Source organism: Lissotriton helveticus, chromosome 7 (assembly GCF_964261635.1).
Source record: "Lissotriton helveticus chromosome 7, aLisHel1.1, whole genome shotgun sequence".
NCBI lineage: Eukaryota > Metazoa > Chordata > Amphibia > Caudata > Salamandridae > Lissotriton > Lissotriton helveticus.
In genome coordinates this window covers 180,537,567-180,560,175 of record NC_136068.1, presented here as the reverse complement: position 1 = coordinate 180,560,175, position 22,609 = coordinate 180,537,567, and the positions used below count along the sequence as shown (strand labels likewise).

General features: G+C 43.8%; 1 pseudogene across 1 annotated transcript in view; it reads left to right on the top strand.

The window, feature by feature from the left end:
• Positions 1-22,609, top strand: part of LOC144768989 (uncharacterized) — a 641,387-nt pseudogene that overhangs the window by 178,472 nt on the left and 440,306 nt on the right. Inside the window, exon 7 of the transcript XR_013598658.1 lies at positions 8,779-8,905. The product of XR_013598658.1 is annotated as an uncharacterized LOC144768989 (transcript). The remainder of the gene's footprint in view (positions 1-8,778; positions 8,906-22,609) is intronic.

The window sequence follows — 22,609 nt, the reverse complement described above, 5'->3', positions numbered from 1 at the left end:
GGAAGAAGAAAAAAGAAAATAGGGCTGGAAGTATGGGAGAGATTCTCCTCCTGGACAGAGCAACGGGGACAATCGGACTCAATAAATCTTTAGGAGATTGCTACATATAAAATATGCATGAAGCCCGTATGGCTCTTATCCTTTCCTCAACTCTTTAATCATTCACCTCTTTTTTCCTGCCAACCTCCTGCTCTACTCCTAAAAAGGGGGAAAAGGGAAGGAAAAGGGGAAAAAAATAATAAAAAAAATAACCATTTTTCACATATTATCTTGTACATATCACGATTCTCTTTTTAAATTTATTTCTTATTGCCTTTAATTGTGGAACTATCTGTACCGAAGGAATACCGGGCTCCCTGGGGTGGGGGGGGGTGGGGCGAAAAAAACGGATTAAAAGTTTTTCTGTTGTCAAGTTTGTTTGCAAGAAAAAAAAATATAAAAAATAAAAATAAAAAATAAATTAACTACTCAAAATCCTACCTTAAATGATCTGTATTAAAAGGAGTTACACCTGTTCATAGCCAAGTCGATTGGCATGCTTAAGTACTTCAATGCCCCTTATGGACCTATGAATGTAGTCAATGTAATGCTTTCTGGTGATAACTCAATTTGGTGATAGGCTGCACAGGAATCCAGTGATGTAAAACATTTAGCTCAAACCAATGTGGATAACAATGTTTTTTAAATTTTTTTTTATTTATGGTTTTCACACACATACAAACAAAACACAGGGAAAAAAGACTTTGTTTGGTTGGCCATCTTACGCGTTGCAGGGTAGGTGGTACATAGTAAGTACTTGGGGTGGCCCCCTTTTTAGCTTGGCTATACAGTTATGGTAGGCTGTGTGTGTGGTGGGTAGAAAAAGAAAAGAGAATAAAGGAAAAGAGTGAATAAGTAAAGAGAGAGATACAATGTATTACTTTTCAGAAGTGGATGACATTCAACAGTAGTTGGCTTAAATAAGCAGTGTTGATAAGCACACAAACACAACAAACTAATCTTTTTTACAAATCAGAAAAATCAGATCCATCCGCTCTTTCAAATGCACCTTGATCATACATTTCTTCCGCTAATATGGATAATTCCTTATTTGGGGAGATTCAGGACTCTTCAGTCTATTGAAAGCACCACACAATTTATTATATGAGTTGGCCCTGCTAAGTGCACCACCTCAACTACACTGCACAGGAGTATGTCCCCATCTGCCTAGCTTAGTGAGCTTCCTCACTTACATGTGGTGCTGCTTTTTACAGCTGGTATCGAGCCACTGGAAGAAACAGAGAAGTCAAACAGTTGCCTGAGCAGGCTGGTAAGGACTCATAGCACAAAAGAAGACTTCAACAGCATCTTGGGGAAAAGCAGGAAATGATGAGACCATTTCCTGCTCATATAGTGTTAAATATCCCTGGAACCACTGCTCTTCCCTTTAGAGCAGTAACTTGTTCCCGAGTTTAGAGGGTGCTGGATCGGGAATAGGGAAGAGGAGGCAGAGCAAGTAATGATAATCTGAGGGCATAAAGTGAATGAGGCCCAACAGTAGGGTTATTTATTGCTCTATGACAGTGTGACAGATTAGACAGTATTCTTTGATCATTAGTAAGTAATTTTACTGCTCTGGTATTAACAAGGTTTGGTTTTCTGCTAAACCCAACCTAGAGAGTTCATTTCCTGTGGATAGGGAATAATACAACTGGTAGAGTATTTCTTTGGACAACCCCTATGGCTTCTCCCTTGATGTCAGATCCACCGGGTACTGTTGACACCTCATAACTCTAACCTTTAGGTGAGTAACAGTATTTCCGATCCCCTGGGTCTGCGATTAAGTTTTAATGAATACTGCTGCTACCAGTTTTTTAACTTGTTTTTAACCACATACTAGTCACTATCTCCACTAGTATGTCACTTTTTCACAGTGTGTTCACGGTCACTACAGTGTCACATGTTGTTACTTACCTGTGGTAATGTTCTCCTTTGTCTCCCTCTTTAGGCAAGAGCAGGGTCAAACAGGTAGTACAACTTATGTGCTGTATTTAACACTGATACTAATCATTAGGTCATGTTTTGTAGATTGTAGTTTTTTACTAGGTCCTGAAGAATCACAGTCAATGTACTAGAAGCGAGAAACATGTTGACCACATTAGCCCCGGTCCAATCTGGGAAACCAAAGTTCCCATGAACATCGGCTGCCCTTGATTTTAATTGTGGTAGAGGACCACCAGAATAAAATTGTTTTCCGGTACCTTGTAACACATTTTATCCTCACCCGCACTATCTACTCTGTCCTGGCCCCTCACCCCCACTTCACCCATAGGCAGTTGGATAAAAGATCTCCGATAAAGAGCCCCTCTTTGAGGTAAATGTATGTATGTATTGCGATTTATATAGCGCACGTATCACCCGAAGGCATCAAGGCGCTTGCCTTGGGAACCCGTCCTGGTATTCCCCTGTGAGATAACCCCAGCAGGGTATCCACAAGGTGAAAGCCAGGCATCCCGCCGCTAGGGGCCGTAGTGGAGATTAAGCAAGCTATTGCCCAGAGTCGCAGAGTGTGAACCTGTGAATCGAGTAGGCACCGGAGCGAGAATTGTCGAGTCCGTGGAATTTTGAGCCCGAGACCCGCCGAGGCGGGGAATCGAACCCTGGTCCAGGACCGATCTCAGCTTCCGATTCTGCCGCCTCTAACCCCTGAGCCACATTGGGCATTGCACCGCCTGCCCGACGAGGAGCATTGCCTATGATGAAGCATGACACTCGCAATGGTGTTTGAGGCCATTATATCCAACAAATTGGATACCCAGGGGTGGTCCTCCATTGAGCACTAGCCCTTATACCTTAGTGACCTTCTCCTTCTTTCTTTCTCCCTCTAGGAACAGCCCAGTCATTTCTCTTGTTGTCTTGATATCTGGGGCTACGACTGCGGCCGGACCTTCCATTCTCTTTTCTCTGAATGGTAATCAAAGCCCTACTGGATCACAGTTGATCCTTGTCCTCCCCTACCCTTTGTTACACACAGTATTTCTTTGCTCACCAGTTGGTATATGGCAGAGGCAAGTATCCTGTTGCAGCACCTCATTCGGAACTCCAGCCACCCAGGCTACTGTAGTCTTTTTTTTGTAGGTGGGTGAGGAGGAGAACGGATGACCAATCATGTGATGAACACATGCCTGTGAAAAGCAGCACTTATACATACTTAGCAACCTATTGACTTTCAAATGAGGGTACAGTCAGATGTTTAAGAGGGTTATTCCATTAGAATGAATGGAGAATTAACTATTTTAGGGGGGTGATATACGGTTGAAAAGAGGGTGACCCCACTGAAGTCTATGGAGGAATTTTGCCTGTTAGCAGCATGCATATAAGTGAAAAGGTGACATCAGCCAAATGAAGGTGAATTTACAGGTATGTTTATAACACTTATAACACTGATCACATAGAAGCAGCCGGGCCAGGACGCGCGACCAGAAAAGGCCTGCTGATAGCATTGTTTACCTGAAGAAGAAAACATATTGCTAGGCTACAAATAGAAAGGTATGCATGGCAAATGTGTTTTTGTGAAGTTGGATTGCTTCCTTTAGGGGCACAAATAATTGAGGTTCCATCGATAAGCGCTGAAATTCAAACAATTTGGTAGGTGCTCTATGAAAAGACTGAAAAAAGGCATTCAGGCAGTTTCTGATGTATTCATAGCTACATTATCTGCTGATTTTGTTGTGTCCTTCAAGACTTTAAGTGTACCTATGAGATGACAGATTTTCTAAATTGTGAAAACAATCCCAAAACATGGGCCTGTTGTATTATGCCATCAAAATCTTTTTAGCCTAGGGTCTGTGTCTAAAAGTTTCGGCTTTTAGTGTCTGTCCTGTCGTTTGAAGATTGTGTATTTATGTTTTAGAATGTTCTGTGTTTTAAGTATTTTGAGCTGTGCATTCACATGACGAACCCATTATAAGTAATTTGATTGGTTGGAAAGGGTGGTAACCCACCTCAAATAATAATCACAATCCCTGTCAGGGTGAACCACACAGTCACTAAATAAACGTATGCTTAATCCTCTGGAAGCTTGGTACAGAAGCAGTCAGGCTTAACTTAGATGCAATACATAAAGTATTTATACAGCACTAAAACAGTAATAAAGTGAAAACACAGCACACAAAGAATCCCCAAACCAATTTGGAAACACAGATGATGTTTTAATAAATAAAATAACACCAAAACAGCAAAAGTCGAATCAGTAGAACCAGTGTTGTGAGTTTCTAAAGTTTTAGATAAAAAAATTGACACCAAAATGTCCAAAGAGTCAACTGCAGGTATCTGGTCGCATTGGACCGGGACAAAATCACAAGTTAAGGCTGATGGCGATGGAGCACATGCTAGATACAGGACCAGGTTTGATCTGCTGAAAGTTTTACCTTCTGACTTTGATGCAAAGACAGTGGGGAATGACACTGTGGGGCTCTGTGTCGCATTGCTTCATCCTGCATTGTACTGCCTCGCACTGAGTTGGCTCCTGTTAGACCTGTTAGCCTTAGGGTGGACTCCCTCTAACGTTTTGCCCTCTCGCCCCCCCCCACTTTGGACTATATCTTTTTGTTGGACTTCGGAATGTGGGCACCTTACCACTGCTAATCAGTGCTAAGGTGTGGGTGCTCTTCCCTTAAAACATGGTGACATGGGCACATACCTAATTGGTCTATTTAATTCAATGTAAGGCCCTTGTCCCGTGGTAGCCCATGTAACCAGGGCCTGTGGTTAAATGCTACTAGTGGACCTGCAGCGCCACTTGCGCCACCCACAGGAGTAACCTCCCAAACCTGTCTCAGGCCTCTGCCATGGCAGTGAGGCCCACCCCTTCCATAAAGGGATATTGGGAATTCCCTTATATCCCTTTAGGTGGTAATTCCTGTACGAACAGGAAAGATTAGCTATGTCATGTTTGGTATGGTTGGAATGGTAGTGAGGAATCCTCTCTACTGGCGTATTTGGATTTACCATTACTATTTCAGAAATGGCACATTTAGAAAGTGGACATTTCTCTGTACTTCACTCAGCTCTGTGTGCTTGCAGTCTGCCACAATCCACGTCGGGCCAGGGAAGCAGCCCCACACTTTCATACTGCCTAGACTCCCCAAACACCAGAAGGGCTACCCCCAACTATATACTGATGGCCTTGTTGAGTTGAGAGGGGGGAGTGGTGATTTGCACTTACATCTGAATAGGCTGAGCCCTGCCACCCCACAATAGGCTTAAAGACCCTGCTTTGTTAGCACAGACAGCTAGAAGCCAGGTCAGGAAAGGCAGGGATTCCCCCAAAACTTCAATGACCCTTCAGAAGCTTCTGCCCCCTTCTAGTAGCTGAGCACCAGGGTTTAAAAATAAGACTCCAACCCCACATCAGTAGTACACTACTTGACCTGGAAGAAACAACGTGTGAGTCTTTACTAGCTGCTGTGCTGTGCTGAAGGATTGCCATCTTGCTGTGCTGACTGTTCCAATGGACTGCTGCTCTGCTAGGTTGAGCTGCCCTGCTGCCCTGCTGCCGGCTGACCTCTGCCCTGCTACCAGGATCAAGAAACACCCCCAGTGTGACTCCAAGGGTTTGTGGCTTGCCCCCTTGTCTCCTACTGTGGTCTCAGAGATATTGAAGTCCTTGCTCCTTCAAGACCTACACATTTTCTTGAACTGCTGTCCTTCCCAAGTGTCAGGGGCTCAACTACCTGAGGCTGTTCCAGCAGAGGCCTCTTGGTTCCAGCCTTGTACTCTACAATTTAGAGCAGGCGCTCCGTGTGCAGGAGCATATCTGGGGCCCACCGACATCGTTAAGGAGGAAGCGCGGTGTAACTGAAGCCCTCACATCATCTGGCCAAGCAGAGCCTTCTTCGGCGACTCCCTAATCACCGGCGGAGTTCACGCCCCACTCTTCCCGTACTCGTCCCTTAAGGTACTGGTAGTGTTGAGGGCCCAGAAAGGGATCGCGTTGAACTCTTTGAAATTTACTTGAGTGGTCTTGGAGGCCATGCAGTGCATCTCATGACTCAGTGCTTCCTCCTCCACCCAACCTTAGCGACTGAGATACTGTGCTCCTCGCACTTTAGGAGAAGATCCTACTTGCCTTCCCCCGCCTTCTCCAAGGTCACTGTGAAACCATCCTGGACTATGCCTGTAGATCCCTGGAAGAACTTGCTGAATTACCGTAAAGGCTCTAAAACAAGCCCAGCTGATTTTTAACGTCCTGCTTTTATGAAGAAAAAATTAAAAACTCTTAATCTGCTGATTGACTTCTTGTGAGTTTGCCTTATTGTTACCAGATGAATATCTACTAAATTTCTAAGCCTATGTGGTGTCTTTGTGCAGCATTTTCATTGTGTTACTGAGGGTGTGTGTTACACAAATACTTTACACATTGCCTGTTGGGATAAGTCTGCCTAATCTGCTCCAAGCTTCAAGAGGGTGGTTACAGGATTCCCTAGGATGTTTGGAACTTACCCTTAATAGACCAGTGGTCCCTACTTGGACAAGGGTACATGCCCCTGCCAACTAGATACCCCATTTGTAAAAGATCTGATGAGGCTTTCAGTCTGGAGCTTTATGGCTCTGTGTGGGTGAGCAGCATTACCACGCGCTGCCATTACTAGGCTGCTATTACAATGCAAGTCATTTCAACAACTTGCCCTGGAGGGCGCTGGTGTAAAAGGAATAGTTTAATTTTCTATTCCAACACCTTCCCTACTGTAACGCGCTGCCATTACTAGGCTGCTATTACAATGCAAGTTGTTTCAACAACTTGCGCTGGAGGGCGCTGTTGTAAAAGGAATAGTTTAATTTTCTATTCCAACACCTTCCCTACTGTAACGTGGGCTGGAGTTGGAATAGAATATTAAACTATTCCACTATCCAGCGCTTACAGCGCAAGTCGTTGTAACGACTTGCGTTGTAAAAACAGCGTTGTAATGGCAAGCGTGGTAATAGCCCGCGTTGTAGTGTCATACAACCCTCTGTGTGGCTTTGCGTAGCTCTCCTTTGGATCCGGTGAAGCTGCCGATCACCCCTTTGTCTAAACCTAAATCTGGTTCTGATTAGTTCTTCACCTTTTTCTGGGCCTGGCTCGAGTCTGTGTAGGGAAACAAAGGGCAGGCAAACCCAAGTGTGAGCTGCATATACCAGTGACAGGATAGGCATTACCTGAATGCAGGAAGGGGCAGGGGTACAACCCTCAGACAACCTTTGAAGCTCAAGAAGGGGCAGAGTACAGACCCTTGGTCATACTGCTCAGGACCCTTCCCTACACCCAGGGCCCTTTTGTCCATTGTCTGGGAGGAATGCACATCACACCACAGGAGAGCCATTACCAGTAATGTGACACTGGACAATGACCGAAATGCGTGTCTTCTGACTCTGCAGAGGCCTGTGTGTTCTGTTGTGCCTCATCCCAATGAGTTGATAACTCTCTGTGATCTTTTGCTTCAGAACCTTGTGTTATTTGTGACTTTAGAATCCTGTTTGTCCGGTACTTCTAGAAAGCTGACTTGTGTGTTTAGATGACAGCCCCGTGTCTTCAGATGCCCAAATTGTGATTTATGTCCTCAGAAACCCAGCGAATCTTGGGGCATATTATCAAGCAGGGCGTTAAAAATTATGGCTGTTTTAGTGGCAGAAAACTGTTGCTAAAGAGGCGATAATGGGCCTGATAATATGGACTTGTGAATTCCAATAGAAACCCATGTTCTGGTGTGAACATGGGCTTCTATTGGACTTCTCCAGGGCATATTATCAAGCCCATTATCGCCGCTTTAGCTGCAGTTTTCTGCTGCTAAAACGGCGATAATTTTAACACCTTGCTTAATAATATGCCCACTTGTTCTCAGACCTCATGTACAGCCTGCCTTAGAGAGACATCCAAAGAGGCCACCTAAGGGTATTGCCTCTCTCTATAATTTTCTTAATTACGTGCAAGTTGATGCATCTGCTAGCGGCTCCTATGGGGTTTCTTTTATACAGTTATGCTAATTTCTGTTCAGCAAGACAGCGAAGTCTTGAGCTATGTAGGTACCTGGACCCGCCTGAAGAGGAAGACTTGATTTTCACTAGGGGTTTTTAGTCTGACAAAATCAATTGTAAATATTTTTGTGATGAAAAGTCAAACCCAACTCTTTGAGGAAAGGCAGACACATTGATGTGCCCTGGTGTGTAACCTTACAGTGGATGCAAGAGCATCCACTGTCTCTGCATATAAACTGGTTTGGGGGAATCCTCCTTCTAAATGTCCTTTCCAGGTTGTTCTCCAGACACACCCTTTGTGTAGATAAGCCCCTTACCGTAGGATAGTCTTCAACCTGGAGCACCCACAACAGAGGCATAAAGCAGTGTGCTGCCTGATTCTAATCCCTATAAAATACCTAATATAGATAGCACTATCTTCACATGCAAAAAATGTTTATTTCTACAGTCTTACACCCTCAAAGTAGATATACTCTAAAAAAAAGCCTTTATAATGATAAACCTTGCATGAAAAACTGATCTTTACTTAAACCTTTCTGATTGTCTCCACTCTCTGAGCACAGCCTACTCTATTACATGCATGTTTGCCTTAATGCCTATCAATGTATTTCTACAAAGTGCCCACAACTCATTTACAAGGTCTGAACCTCTCCTACTCTAAAATGTGGCGGTCTGTCACTAGTGAACCAGGAGAAGAGGGTCTTGTTCTTGTCTTGCATTAGGGCTTATGACACTTTGTTACATCACTATGAAGACATTGTCTCTGATGCTTCTGTATTTCAGCTAAACCGGGTTCATGTCCATTGAATGAAATAAATTGTTTCCGTGGTGCTCGTGAGGCTTGTGTTAGCGACAGCGGGTGCGAAAAAAACCTGAAGTGCTGCTCATCTAAGTGTGGAATGGAATGTTTGCCGCCAAAATAAGGTACAGTATTCACTGGAATTATAGAAAACAGGCTTGGGGAGGTACGGCGGTAGAGTCGCATCCTAGTAGTATGCTCTTTTAGTATACAGCTATATGATAATTTTGGATTCATAGTATTTACAAAATGCTCAACCTCTAGAGTAAGAGGCATTGGAAAGCAGATATACATTCACCAAAGATAACTTTTAAACTTTTTTGAATAAGAAAAATGTAAATGCGAATGTTCCAGGTTCCATTACACGCTGTCACTGTTGTGCCATTACTGGTAATTCCAGTGCCAGTACCTCCAGTGATCAGTATTACCAGTATTTCCAGTGCCAGTACCTCCAGTGATCAGTATTACCAGTATTACCAGTGCCAGTACCTCCAGTGATCAGTATTACCAGTATTACCAGTGCCAGTACCTCCAGTGATTAGTATAACCTGTATTTCCAGTGCCAGTACTCCAGTGATTAGTGTTACCAGTATTACCAGTGCCAGTACCTCCAGTGATTAGTATTACCTGTATTTCCAGTGCCAGTACTCCAGTGATTAGTATTACCAGTGCTAGTACCTCCAGTGATTAGTATTGCAAGTTATTCCAGTGCCAATACCTCCAGTGATCAGTGTTGCAAGTATTTCCAGTGCCAATACCTCCAGTGATCAGTGTTGCAAGTATTTCCAGTGCCAATACCTCCAGTGATCAGTGATGCAAGTATTTCCAGTGCCAGTACCTCCAGTGATCAGTATCGCAAGTATTTCCAGTGCCAGTACCTCCAGTGATCAGTAATGCAAGTATTTCCAGTGCCAGTACCTCCAGTGATCAGTATCGCAAGTATTTCCGGTGCCAGTACCTCCAGTGATGAGTATTTCCAGTGCCAGTTTCTCCAGTGATCAGTATTACCAGTATTTCCAGTGCGAGTAATTCAGTGATCAGTATTACCAGTGTTTCCAGTGCCAGTATGTCCAGTGATGAGTATTGCAAGTCTTTCCAGTGCCAGTAACTCCAGTGATCAGTGATGCAAGTATTTCCAGTGCCAGTACCTCCAGTGATCAGTATCGCAAGTATTTCCGGTGCCAGTACCTCCAGTGATGAGTATTTCCAGTGCCAGTTTCTCCAGTGATCAGTATTACCAGTATTTCCAGTGCGAGTAATTCAGTGATCAGTATTACCAGGGTTTCCAGTGCCAGTATGTCCAGTGATGAGTATTACCTGTATTTCCAGTGCCAGTACTCCAGTGATTAGTATTACCAGTATTACCAGTGCTAGTACCTCCAGTGATGAGTATTGCAAGTTATTCCAGTGCCAATACCTCCAGTGATCAGTGTTGCAAGTATTTCCAGTGCCAATACCTCCAGTGATCAGTGTTGCAAGTATTTCCAGTGCCAATACCTCCAGTGATCAGTGATGCAAGTATTTCCAGTGCCAGTACCTCCAGTGATCAGTATCGCAAGTATTTCCAGTGCCAGGACCTCCAGTGATCAGTGATGCAAGTATTTCCAGTGCCAGTACCTCCAGTGATCAGTATCGCAAGTATTTCCGGTGCCAGTACCTCCAGTGATGAGTATTTCCAGTGCCAGTTTCTCCAGTGATCAGTATTACCAGTATTTCCAGTGCGAGTAATTCAGTGGTCAGTATTACCAGTGTTTCCAGTGCCAGTATGTCCAGTGATGAGTATTGCAAGTATTCCCAGTGCCAGTAACTCCAATGATCAGTATTACCAGTGTTTACAGTGCCAGCACCTCCAGTTATTGCAACAGCGACACGAGTCCATGGCTAACATAAAAACCTGCGCAGTATCCCCTGCTTTCCCAGTACTTACAGCAGACACAGGTGCCTCTGTTTTCAGTACCAGTACCTGCCACCATCTTCATTACTTTTAAAATGACACCCCATAAGCCGCCAGTGTGCTTTATTTGGCCTGGCACTGTAAAGAATCTCTGGACCACGTCCACTGAAATTTACGCCTTTATGGAAACCACATGTCTTTGTGTAGTTGTGTAGTGAGCTTGCATATTTTAGGTCTGGCGATTGCGAAAGCTGCATCTGTGTCTATTGGTCTCTCCAGTCTATTGTTTTTGCAAAAATAATATAGGTCTATCATACAAAATATACATACTTAGAGGGATTTTGGCCAGCTGATACAGAGATAAAAGGTTTGTAACAGAGGGAGATGGGTGTGCACTTATATAGACATTTAGACAGTATGTAATTATAGGATGAATTGTTTAAAACAAAAAAATAAAAGATATGTTTTTCACATATTGAGTGATATCCATCTCTGTTTGATTATTCCAGAAGAGAAGTTGTCCCCCCTTGGATCTTTTTAGTGGCACCGTCCAGAGGGGAGAGATTGGGGAAACATCCTTTACAACGCAACTTTTACAACGCTGTGCCTTTATGACGCAACTATTACAACGAAAACCATTACAACGCATTGCACTGGGGGGCGCTCTAGGATAGGGAATAGATTTAATTTACTATCCAACAACTTCCCTAGTGTCCACTGGGGCTGGAGTTGGAATAGTAAATTAAACTATTCACTATCCAGCACCCCTAAGCACTATGCGTTGTAATGGTTTGCGTTGTAAAAGTTGCGTCGTAAAGGTATGCGTGGTAAAAGCATGTGTTGTATAGACGTACATCCGAGAGATTGTGTGCGTGTGCAAACTTTGCAGGCCTATTCCATTTTCTACATTGGCTGACAATGCAAAGAAGGAGGGTCCCAAGACATGTTTTCCCCAAATGCATTTTCCCTAAACTTTTCAAACAGACATAGCACAAAATGGCTTAACGGATTTTAATGACATTTGGCAGGAAAATAGATTATGGTGTGGAAAGGGTGCTTTTTTATAATAAATGTGAATTCGTTCAGTGGTTTCTTAACTCTAAGGCACCCAATCTTACTGATATATTGGGCTGAGTATACTGCTGCTGTTGTACAGTATAATGAGGTACATGCCCCTGACAAGCAGTATAGGATTGGTTAAGGAAAGCCCTTACAAAAGTAAAAAGCAGCCATATTGTTGAGAGCACAGTTTGGCTGTGTTCTCGGATTGTATGTTAGATATAGGTTAGGGAATTTATGCCAAACAATAAAACAATAATAAACAACAATAAAAATTATTTTATTGTTTGCCATAAATACTTTTTAATTTGAATAGGTACATTGGCACTTCCGAGAAATTAGACCTTTACTACGTTACCTTTTTAAAAAATATATAGAAAAATAAAGATACAGTTCCCTAATTATTCATTGCCATTTGTAAAGTGCCTCATGTATTCCTGTAGGGGAAAAGAATAGTAATACCCAATATCTAACGTAAAACGTGAATGGAAAATACAAAAGTGACTCCACAAGACACCACTCCACTCCTCTGTGTGATACGCAACTCTACCCCAATTTACTCTACGCCACTCCACTCTATGTCACTCCATTCTATGCTATTCAACTCTACGCCACTCCTCTCTATGCCACTCTACTTTAAGACACTGTGTGACATGCCACTCTATGACACAACACTCCAGACTATTCTACAACACGACGTGCTACTCCACTTTATTACATATACAACACATTACTCCACTTTGCACAATGCCACTCCTCTCTACACCACTCCACTCCACTCCACCCCACTCCACTGTACACCAATACATTATATGCCACTTTATGCTATTACACTTTACGACCTTCCTTTGTAAGACTCTGTACGACACTCCACTCTATTATACAACACACAATTCTACTCTATGGCACGCAACTCCACTCTACGCTGATCTACTCTATCCCAGTCCTCTCTAATCCACTCCACTGTGAGACACTGTGCGACATGCCATTCTATGACAACAATTCACTCTATGACATGCCACTCCACTCATGCCACTGCACTCTACTCTCAGACACTTTGTTCCACTCTATGCAACTTCACTCTACTCTTTTTCACTATATGCAACTCCACTCTATGCCACTGCACCCCACCCCACTTTACTTTACTCCACAATATGCCCCTCCATTGTAAGACACTGTGCAACATGCCACTATGAGACACAACACTCCGCTCTATTTTACGACATGCTACTCCACGCTACTCCTCTCCATTCAATGCCATGCAACTCTGTCCTATGCTATTCCACTCTATGTCACTCCACTGTAATACACTGTATGACACGTCACTCTTTGACACAACACAACACTCCACTCTACACTACAACACGCCGCTGCACTTTACTCCACTCCACTCTATGACACTCCTCTCCATTCCGCCACTCCTCTCTACACTATTCCCCTCTCCTCTATTTCACTATATGCCACTCCACACCAATACACTCTTTGACACACCTTTCTATGCTAATCAACTCTACGTAACTGCACTGTACTCTCCTCCAATGGAAGACACTGTATGACACTCCACTCCACTCTACTCTATGGCACGCCAATCCACACCATTGTACTCCACTCCATTCTATGCCATTCCGCTCTATGTATTCCACTCTATGCCACTCCACAGTAAGATGCTGTACGATACACATCTCTATGATACAACACTCCACTCTACTCCACAACACGCCACTCCACTCCTTGACATACTAATCCACTCTAGGCCACGCCATTCTCTACGCTTTGCCTTTCCACTCCATGTCAATGCACTCTGAGCCCCTCCACTCTATGCCACCCCACCGTACACCACTCGACTGTACACCACTCTGCTCAAGGTCACTACACTGCTCACCCCTCCATTGTAAGACATTGTACGACACACCACTCTACCCTACGACATGCCACTCCACTTTATGTCACTCCACTTTACACTATTCCACTCTACGTCACTCCACTCTACGCCCCTCCATTGTTATACGCCACAACATGCCACTCTATGACATGACACTCCACTGTACTCTTGTCTACGATATTCCATTCTATATCACTCCACTCTATCGTACAGCACTCCACTTTAAGCTATTCCCCTATATGCCACTCCCTCCTATGCCACAACACATTACGCCACTACACTCCATGCCATGACACTGTATGGCATGATACTCTATGATATGACACTCTACAATATGACACTGTATTCCACCCTACACCACTCTAATCAGTGCCATCCACTCTACTCTGATATACAACACTGATGAAGGTGACACCATTTTAACTACACCGAAACGCCAAGTCGACTGTTTTTTTTTTTACTGTTTTTACTACATGAGCATATACATCATAAATAGATGTGTTTTATTATTTTAGAATGTAACCCTTAAGGGAGGTATTTAATAAAGTGTAAAAATATATTTTTTAATTTTCTCTGTATATGTCTGATACTTATTTGATTATTACATAGTGACACAACTCCAGATTATCACTAGATCTAGAGAGAATAGTTGACCTCTGGGACCCGTCACAGGTCCGTTCCCCCACAGACTCACCTAAAAATTAGTAATTGGAATTCATTCCTTAAAGATCGCAGGGTCTGATTTTCTGAACTTCTATTGAATGAATTCGGCAAACAATTTCCAATAAAGGAAAGGTCCTTGGACTGAATCTTCCTGAAATGAGATTATCATATGTGTAAGAAAAACAGAAAGGAAAAGTCCCAAGGTCGCACACAATTGCATTTCTTTTTTCTATTGCCATCTATGCCTGCTCTGGTGCTCAAATATTGAAACTTGTACGGGCACCCTCCCACCTGCATACATTCGTGGATATTGAAATATGTTTTTCAGATGCTCTGTCTGAAGTTATGCACTATTTTTGCAGTTTAGCTCATCTGCATCTCTGGTACCCATTGGGAATAAAATCGAGGAGCGTGGCCCCTAAAACCTATGTCGCGTCGCTCGGTACTTAGGTCTTTATAAATACACATGCAGCAACAGCCTTTGCCCACGGGTTCTAAACTGAGACTACCATGCTCAGGAATGAAGCGTCAGGGCCCACTCCAGGCACAAGTATGAATTTTCATGCTGCGCTGCTGCAAGTACAGGATCATGAGCCTCCATCCATGCTGGTCTCTCCCCAGCACATAACCTGTGATAGGTTGGTGCAGCCCCCTCCTACATGCACCTGCATTGCTCCTGGACCTCTTCCACAGGTACAATACACAACGCGCACTAGTCCGAAGTCCCCACAATGATAAGAAGTATCTGACGAAGATGGATGTATGAAAGTCATGCCCATTTGGAGTTCCACTGATGATGATCTATTGAAGTTCAACCACCATGATTCACCTTTGACAAACCCTCCGAGATGGAATCAGGGGCTGGCATGCTTCACACCTACCTGAAGATACTGAGGGTCGCTGGTGCTGCCATAGAGTTTGATGCTACTTCATTTTATGCAAGAGGAGATTACCCAGATATTTCCAGAACCCTGACACCATTTTTAATTCATTCTCAGACTTGATCGCTCACTTCAACCCTCAGGTAAATGCTGTAAAAAGAGTCCTGCAGAGAAGGAGCTCTCAATGCATGCTTTTCGCCTTTCGGTGCTAATTATAAGAAAATAGGTTCTTAATTTGGTATGAGTGTCCCTATCAATGAAATAAACTAAATCTTATTCGGTCCCAACACCGTATAACAATAAACTCTTGCTAATTCCTGGTAGCAGTGGCACAAGCAACTGGCACTTTACCACGAGAAATGGATGTTAAGTTCAACTTGTAACAGACAAACTAAGGGGCCGATTAGGATCGCGGTTTACCTGCATCCTCCGGGCCTGCGGAAGCCACCCCGGGGGATGCGGGAAAACTGCTGGGGAGGCACAAAAGACCCACCGCCAAATTAGGATGGCGGTGGGTCTCAAAATCGTTCCGCAGCTTTTCCGCCGCGGTCGCCTTCCGACCGCGGCGGAAAAGCTCTAACATGGCTGGCGGTGTCTATCAGACACCGCCAGCCATATTAGGATGACGGAACACAGATGCCTTTCCGCAGCGGATTCTCCACCGTGGAAAGGCATACGGTGATTTCTTCGGGGGCCCTTTGCGGGCCCCCAGGGTGAGTGGGAGGGTGGGGGGTGCACATGGGGGGTACCTATGGTACCCTCCTGCATTTGCGTGCACGAAGCGGCAGGCACCGCGTGGTGCCTGCCGCTTTGTGCATGCAAATGCTAGGCATGCATATTTGACCTTGCGGCGGGTGCTGCTTCAAGCAGCACCCACCGCAATGTTAAATATACAGGATGTGACCGCCAGGGTGGCGGTCACATCCTAATTGGCACAGAGGGACCGCCGCAGCCCCTGCGGACGGTCCCTCCTCCTCTGGGGTCGCGGACGGACGAAAGTCCGTCCGCCATCCTAATGAGCCCCTAATGAGCCCCTAAGTTAGGAACAACAATAAAATACCTAAACCAATTTAAAAATCTAAAGAAAATTATAATTGACAGAATTATACACAAGTGGTTAAAATGGGTTTAGGGAAGTAGGCATGAAAGTACAAATGTTAACGCAGAAAGCACCACAAACTACAAAACGCTATTCTAAGTCAATATTTGCAAGGGATATTACACCTAGGTACAATTACAGGCCAACCAAAATGGAACAGGAGTTGGGTAAGCCTAGTGGGTCAATGTCTTTGCCTTCACATTGGGTTACTTTTGCTGGCTTTCAAAATCATTCAGGGAGAAGGCACTGTCCCTTGAAGTCAGATGCATCCTCATCAAGTTCTTGCTAAAGAATTCAGATTTAGCACTAAACCGCAAGTGGGACAAAGTCACATCCGAGGTTACTACACCACCAGAGTGACCTCTTCACCAAACCCTGCTCCCTAGTCATACATTGGTAATTCCCCACAAGGCAAGGCAGGAAGTTGTAGCCAGTTAGGGCTCCACAGCCTTGCATGCTCTCCTGCTGCAGACTCACAATAGCACTTAATGCCAGGTCAAAAAATAAAAGCAGGATAAATCAGAAATCTGTAGCTGGCTCAGTCACACTTTTCTTGGGCAGCTTTGCTGCCTTCTCCGGGTCCTCCAGAAGTTATAAAAATGGCAGTCTAACTATTTATTGATGCTTGGAAAGTCACTCCTGGTCTCTACTACATCCACCAGGTCATCAGGACAGCCTACTGGGTATCAGGCCTTGCTTCAGTCAAGGCTCCCACAATGTTCAGAACAGTCTACCCACAACTGGCCAGCTGGAACTTCTTTACAGGATAGATATCTTCTTCTACATATGTGTATTTCAGGAACAATTTGTAGGGGAGAGAACTGAAGGCGAATATGACGATCCTTCTTACATAACACCCCTGGGTTCTAGAGTAGAGCAGGAGTCCTTCATGCTTCTTTCCTCTGCAAGTCAGGCAGAGTTCTTCCTTCCTTTAGATGTTTGTCCAGGTCCAGCAATGTGCAGGAGTTGGTGATGAGGTGGCATTGCCCTAGTCACTGATAAGAGAATCTCTTAGGCTCAAACCAGACTGCAAATGTCCCTAATCCAAACTGGCAGAAGTCAAATTTCTCAACAATCCTCTGCAACTCTTTCAGTAGTGCCCATAATTAGCACTCCAGGTCCTCCTCCAGTTGCTGGTCATTCTTCTCTCATAGATCCAGTGGTTATATTGTGGGTGTCTAGTACTGAAAGAGTAGAGGTGTGAAAAATGCTGTCATTTTCTTTTTTACAAAGCTTCACACACATTACAAGAAAAGTCCTGCAAGATATTGGTAGCAGGCTAGTTTGAGTAGAACCTTCTTGTTCAATGCCATCTTCCATGAGAAGCAAATAATGTTAAATTGTCAAATGCAAACTTATCTGAATTGATTGTATATGTGATTTGCGAATTTAACACATTTTGATAGTGTAATCAAAATTTCCCATGGACTTGTACAGGAGCTGGGGCGACTAGTGATTGGAATGGAGTGTTCGGTAAACTTCGTTTACAACGCGGTGTTTACACTGCATGACCTTTACCACGCTGCCATTACAACGCAAGTTTTTGGGGTCATAATAGATGAGAAGCCTAATTTTAAATCTCAGATTTCTGAGGTGGCGTCTTCTGCATTTTACCATCAGAACCGTACGTAAAATCCTTCTGTTCATCCCTAAAAAAGCCAGAAAATCTGTTTTAACCTTCTTGGTTTTATCATAAAGTCCAATCAACTTAGAAGATTACAATCGGTACAGAATGCTGCTGCTAGATTAGTGATAGAGGTCCCCAAACACCAGTCCATTAAGGCTGGGATTCAAGATCTGCATTGGCTGCCAGTCGGCTAGCACGTGAAATTCACGGCACCTTGTATTGCACATAAGGCACTTTACAGAGAAGGTCCACGATTTCTATGGCACACTTTCAGCTGGTATTCTCCCAGCAGATCATTACGCTCGGCCAACGCTTTCCTAATGCCCACCTCCAAAGTCAAGGTGATGAACTGGGGGGGGAGGAGATTCAGATATAGCACCATCAGGATATGGAACTCTCTTCCACTTGATCTTAGGAATATTCAATTTTTGCTTGAATTTAGGAAACACCTTAAAACATGGCTTTTTAAAAATTTGTTTCCCTTTCTCAGTATGCGGACTGTAAGCGCCTAGACACCTAAAGGTATTAGTTCGCTATAAAAATTGTTATAACATAACAACACATGAGAATACCCTACCATACCATTAATGTCTTCCTCTCAGCTATCTCTGGATATGAGCCTGTAGGATGGAACTGGTAAGCACACCTTAACCTGCAGACTTATGAAGGGAAGTCACCTCTCGTATCAGGATATTTCTCATCCTACAGTGTCAATATGGCTTTTCGTTTCTGGCCTTTTGGTGTACCGATATTAACCTCACTCTTAAAGAACTCTTCACCAGGCTGGTCATGCTGCTGGGCTTGAATTTGATTTAAAGGATCTCAAAAACTCTAATTCACCAGAGGATGTAATCTATGTTAATACAACAACGTGGTGATCTTCTATTTTGCACTGTTACTTCCCAGTCTGCTTCACATTCTGTATTGTATGAGGTATGGAGATGTGAAGGGCCTGTCCTCACTCTTCATTATTCTCTATACTTCCTGTGTCTTATAGAAAGCCTCAACAGGCCCTCTGACACCTACCATCACATGAAGGATCCACTGGTTCATAAGTGAAGCAGTAATCAATGTACCAAGGCTTGTACCCTCCTCCGCCAGTGGCACAATGGCTTCTAAAGTCGTATTTCAACCCCATTAAACAAATAGGCTGCCTTGGTGCTTGATAGACTTGGAATGTGCAAATAGAAATTTTCATAGCCCGTGCAGAGAAAATCAGAATTAAATTAAATAGAAAGGGGCACATGCTACAAGCCACCATTTCCACCCATTGCTTTTTTCTAACTATATCATAGCTGGCTCTCTGTACACAAAAAGTTGTAGCATTCTCATTTCTTTAGACAGGAGACAAGAGAAGCCAAAAAATGGTTTGGCAAGTGGTATTTGCTTCACTTATTTATATTTAATTATTGTTCTTTTGCATACTGTTGCCTTTCTGTTGTTTTTCACATGCAATTCTGTAATTATACCTTAAACCGTAAACCTTCTCCTCTCTTCCTACTTGTAGCCTCACTGGCCATTGATGGATTAGACCTTCCTTCCTCAAAATCTCCCATGGTTTATGTGTTGAAGTTGATACCTGAACTGCCCTCCTGCTGTTGAAGCATATTGCCTGATGTTGGAATCCTTCAAATTTGATGCCCTCGTCACTCTCTGTTCCTGATGTTGCAGTGCATCGGATTAAACAGCTTCTCTTTTACCCGACTTTGTTGTTTTTCTTTCTGTTGTGCCTGTCTGCCATGTCTGCTGAGTATGCAATGTCTCAATGATTCAGTGGTCATGGATAGAATTATTATTGTAGGAATGTGTAATGTATTAAGCCATAGACTGCTCGAAGTCAGTTGAATGAGGAGCTTGGGACATGAAGATATATAGGGGCATATCATCAAGGACTAGCGATAATTATCGCTAAGGGCACTTAGCGCTAGGAAAATTATCGCCGGGTAACGTTTAATTTTATCGCTGATATAGCATGCTATTAGCAACGCTTATCTCAAAAGTGATAAAATTCCAAGTGCTAACTGCCACATGTGAGATTATCGCTGGAAATCCAGTGATAATCTCACAAAGTTTGGCGATAGCTTGATGATAGGGCAAGGCAAACATAGCCATGATATCCACCTTACATAGGATATCATGGCTAAGTCAGTCTTGAAGAAGGCGTAAGGAAAGTAGCGATAACAGAGGTTATCGCTACTTTGCTTGTCGCTCTGCAGGTTAGCGTGCCCATTGATAATTGGAGAAATGTCGCTTAGCGACATTTCTCCAGTTATGCCAGGGCAGGAACGGCCACTTTGCATCTCATTAGAGATGCAAAGCTGGGCGTTCAGAAAACAGGTGCTAATGCAAGGTTTCACGCGATAGCTTGACCTTTCTGATTAGGCGATAAAATTATCACCGCTTTTCGTCCGAAAACTGACGCAAAAGCGGCGATAATTTTTTATTGCCTCGTTGATGATATGCCCCAACGTCTTTCTCACAATTATGGGCAGATTAAAGTGCTTCTTCATTAACACATCCATTGCTTCTCAATCAATATTGCTGACAAGCGAACCACACAAAGCCTATGCTACCAGCTGCTAGCTGTAGTTTCTCGCTGAGTCACTTATACCTTCATCTGTCTCATTAGTCCATGGAGTTGCCGAACTCTCTCATTCTGTTTGCCTCCGTTTTGCAGCCTTTTAAGTGGTGCATGTCACTATGCACCATTGATAAGGAGAGTCACTTGTCTCCTGTGCATAATAACATAGACGAGATCAGGCACTTGCCAGACACATTTTCAGCAATACAAGTACCTCGAGGGATTCTGACTGCCTGTTCTCTTTTACCAGACAAAACAGACACAAATCTAATTGGGATATGGTCTGACAAGATGGCGGAGGCCTTTGCTACTGCCCATGCGGCAGTGGACTTCATGCGCTATTGTGAAATTACCTCCTGCCTGTTGAGATCTCTTTCCTCAAAGTGCATCCTCTAGTGCCAAAGGTGCATTTTAGGCAAGATGAATGCCCAGTGTGATGTCTTTCTTTGCCCATTCACCGTTAATTTTTCAGAGACAAACCCCTCATGCATGGCTTTTTGTTTTCCAAGCCCGGGCGTGCCACGCTGGGTTTTACCAGGGTAATATGTATCAGAAGGATTGCTGTAAATAAATAAGGACTACCAATAGTTATTACACCTCTAAATGATCATGGAAACCACCACTTAGGTGGCAGAGTAGAACCACCTATTTACAGCACTTTCACCATCCAGCCAAACTCTAAAAGACACCCAAAGTCGGGAAAACAGCAGATATATTTCAGACCGAGACTTAGGCAGTTGATCAATCACTGCAGGTCTACATGCAGCTACCCCTGGTTGCCTGATCACATATTACATTTCAATGGACAAGAATCCAACACTACAGTGCAATGTTCGTTTGGAATTGTTATACAGTGGACGCTTCCTTAGTACTGCGTACACCAAGGCCCGGTGCAATGAAAGCTTCTGTGTAGCATTGTCCCCCGCCATACATGCCAAATGAGAGCACCCTGTAGGTTTCCAAAGAGTACTGAAGTGTTTATGAGTAAAAAACGAGCACCATTACTCTGTTAAGTGACTCCTGTGGAACGCTTTAGACATCATCTTGTGCTTAATCCCAGCGGTTGCAGGTATCAATTTCAACACTGTATCGGTCCATGTACATTACTTTGATGGATTTGACCACTTTTTAGGGCATCGCTGCAGTGGCGGCCGACACAATGAAGGGGTGGTGGGGTGGGTGGAGTTGGTGCGGGGGGAGCACAGGGGGAGGTTAATAATTAAAAAATAAATATGTTGCTGAAGGTGCCGGATGCATCGTTCCTCATGCCTCAGTGTTCTGCTGCTTCCTGGTTCCAGGAAACACTGGGACAGCAGCAGAGACCCCCTATGCAATCCCTGCTCTGCTCCCATGCCATGAGAGCAGTGTGGGATTTGCCTGAGTGGGCTGGTTTGATGCTCTCCTCAGGACAGTGAGTCTGTGCATTTTCTCCAACCCGCTGTTCAATGCAGCCCAGTTGTGGAAACCTAAGTGAGCTTGTGTGTTTGGTCAGCCTGAGGCAGCCGGCCAAACACACATGCGCACTTATTAGTGCACAAACCAGTCCGCCTCCCCCTCTCATGACCCCGCACCACCCCTCCCTGCACACACTGCGCCAGAGCCAGCAAATAAAAAATAAAACAATTATAGTATATCATTTTTTTTCCACTTGCTGGCTTTGAGCCAATGGGGCGACGCTCCTCTGCCATTGAGGTTTTCATGTTTATTTCCTTTAGGTCTCTGTAGTAATCAACATTATCTTTTTAATCAAACTCAGTTAACACCATGCGCGCTGTGGGTTTTCCCGCTGTGCGCTGACTTTTACGAAAACCCGCGGTTCATGACGAGCTCAGCTCGTCATGAGCGTACGACAGGCGTAACTCATGACGAGCTGAGCTCGTCATGAGCGTCGAAGGGGTTAATTTGAATTTTTTAAACATATTGTTTCAATCTGATAAATTACCTCATTGCACTGTGTTTCCACTTGCACTTATTTGCAATATATAAAATAAAACAAAAGTTAAAGGCTTAATGGTGCAAAAATTTGAAGCATCATTTTATCTGTTGTCCTCCAGCAGAGGCGAAATATGATGAATAACAAAGGGAGGTAATTAGATAGGAAAAGCATTCCAATGTCCAGTTTAGTCTGG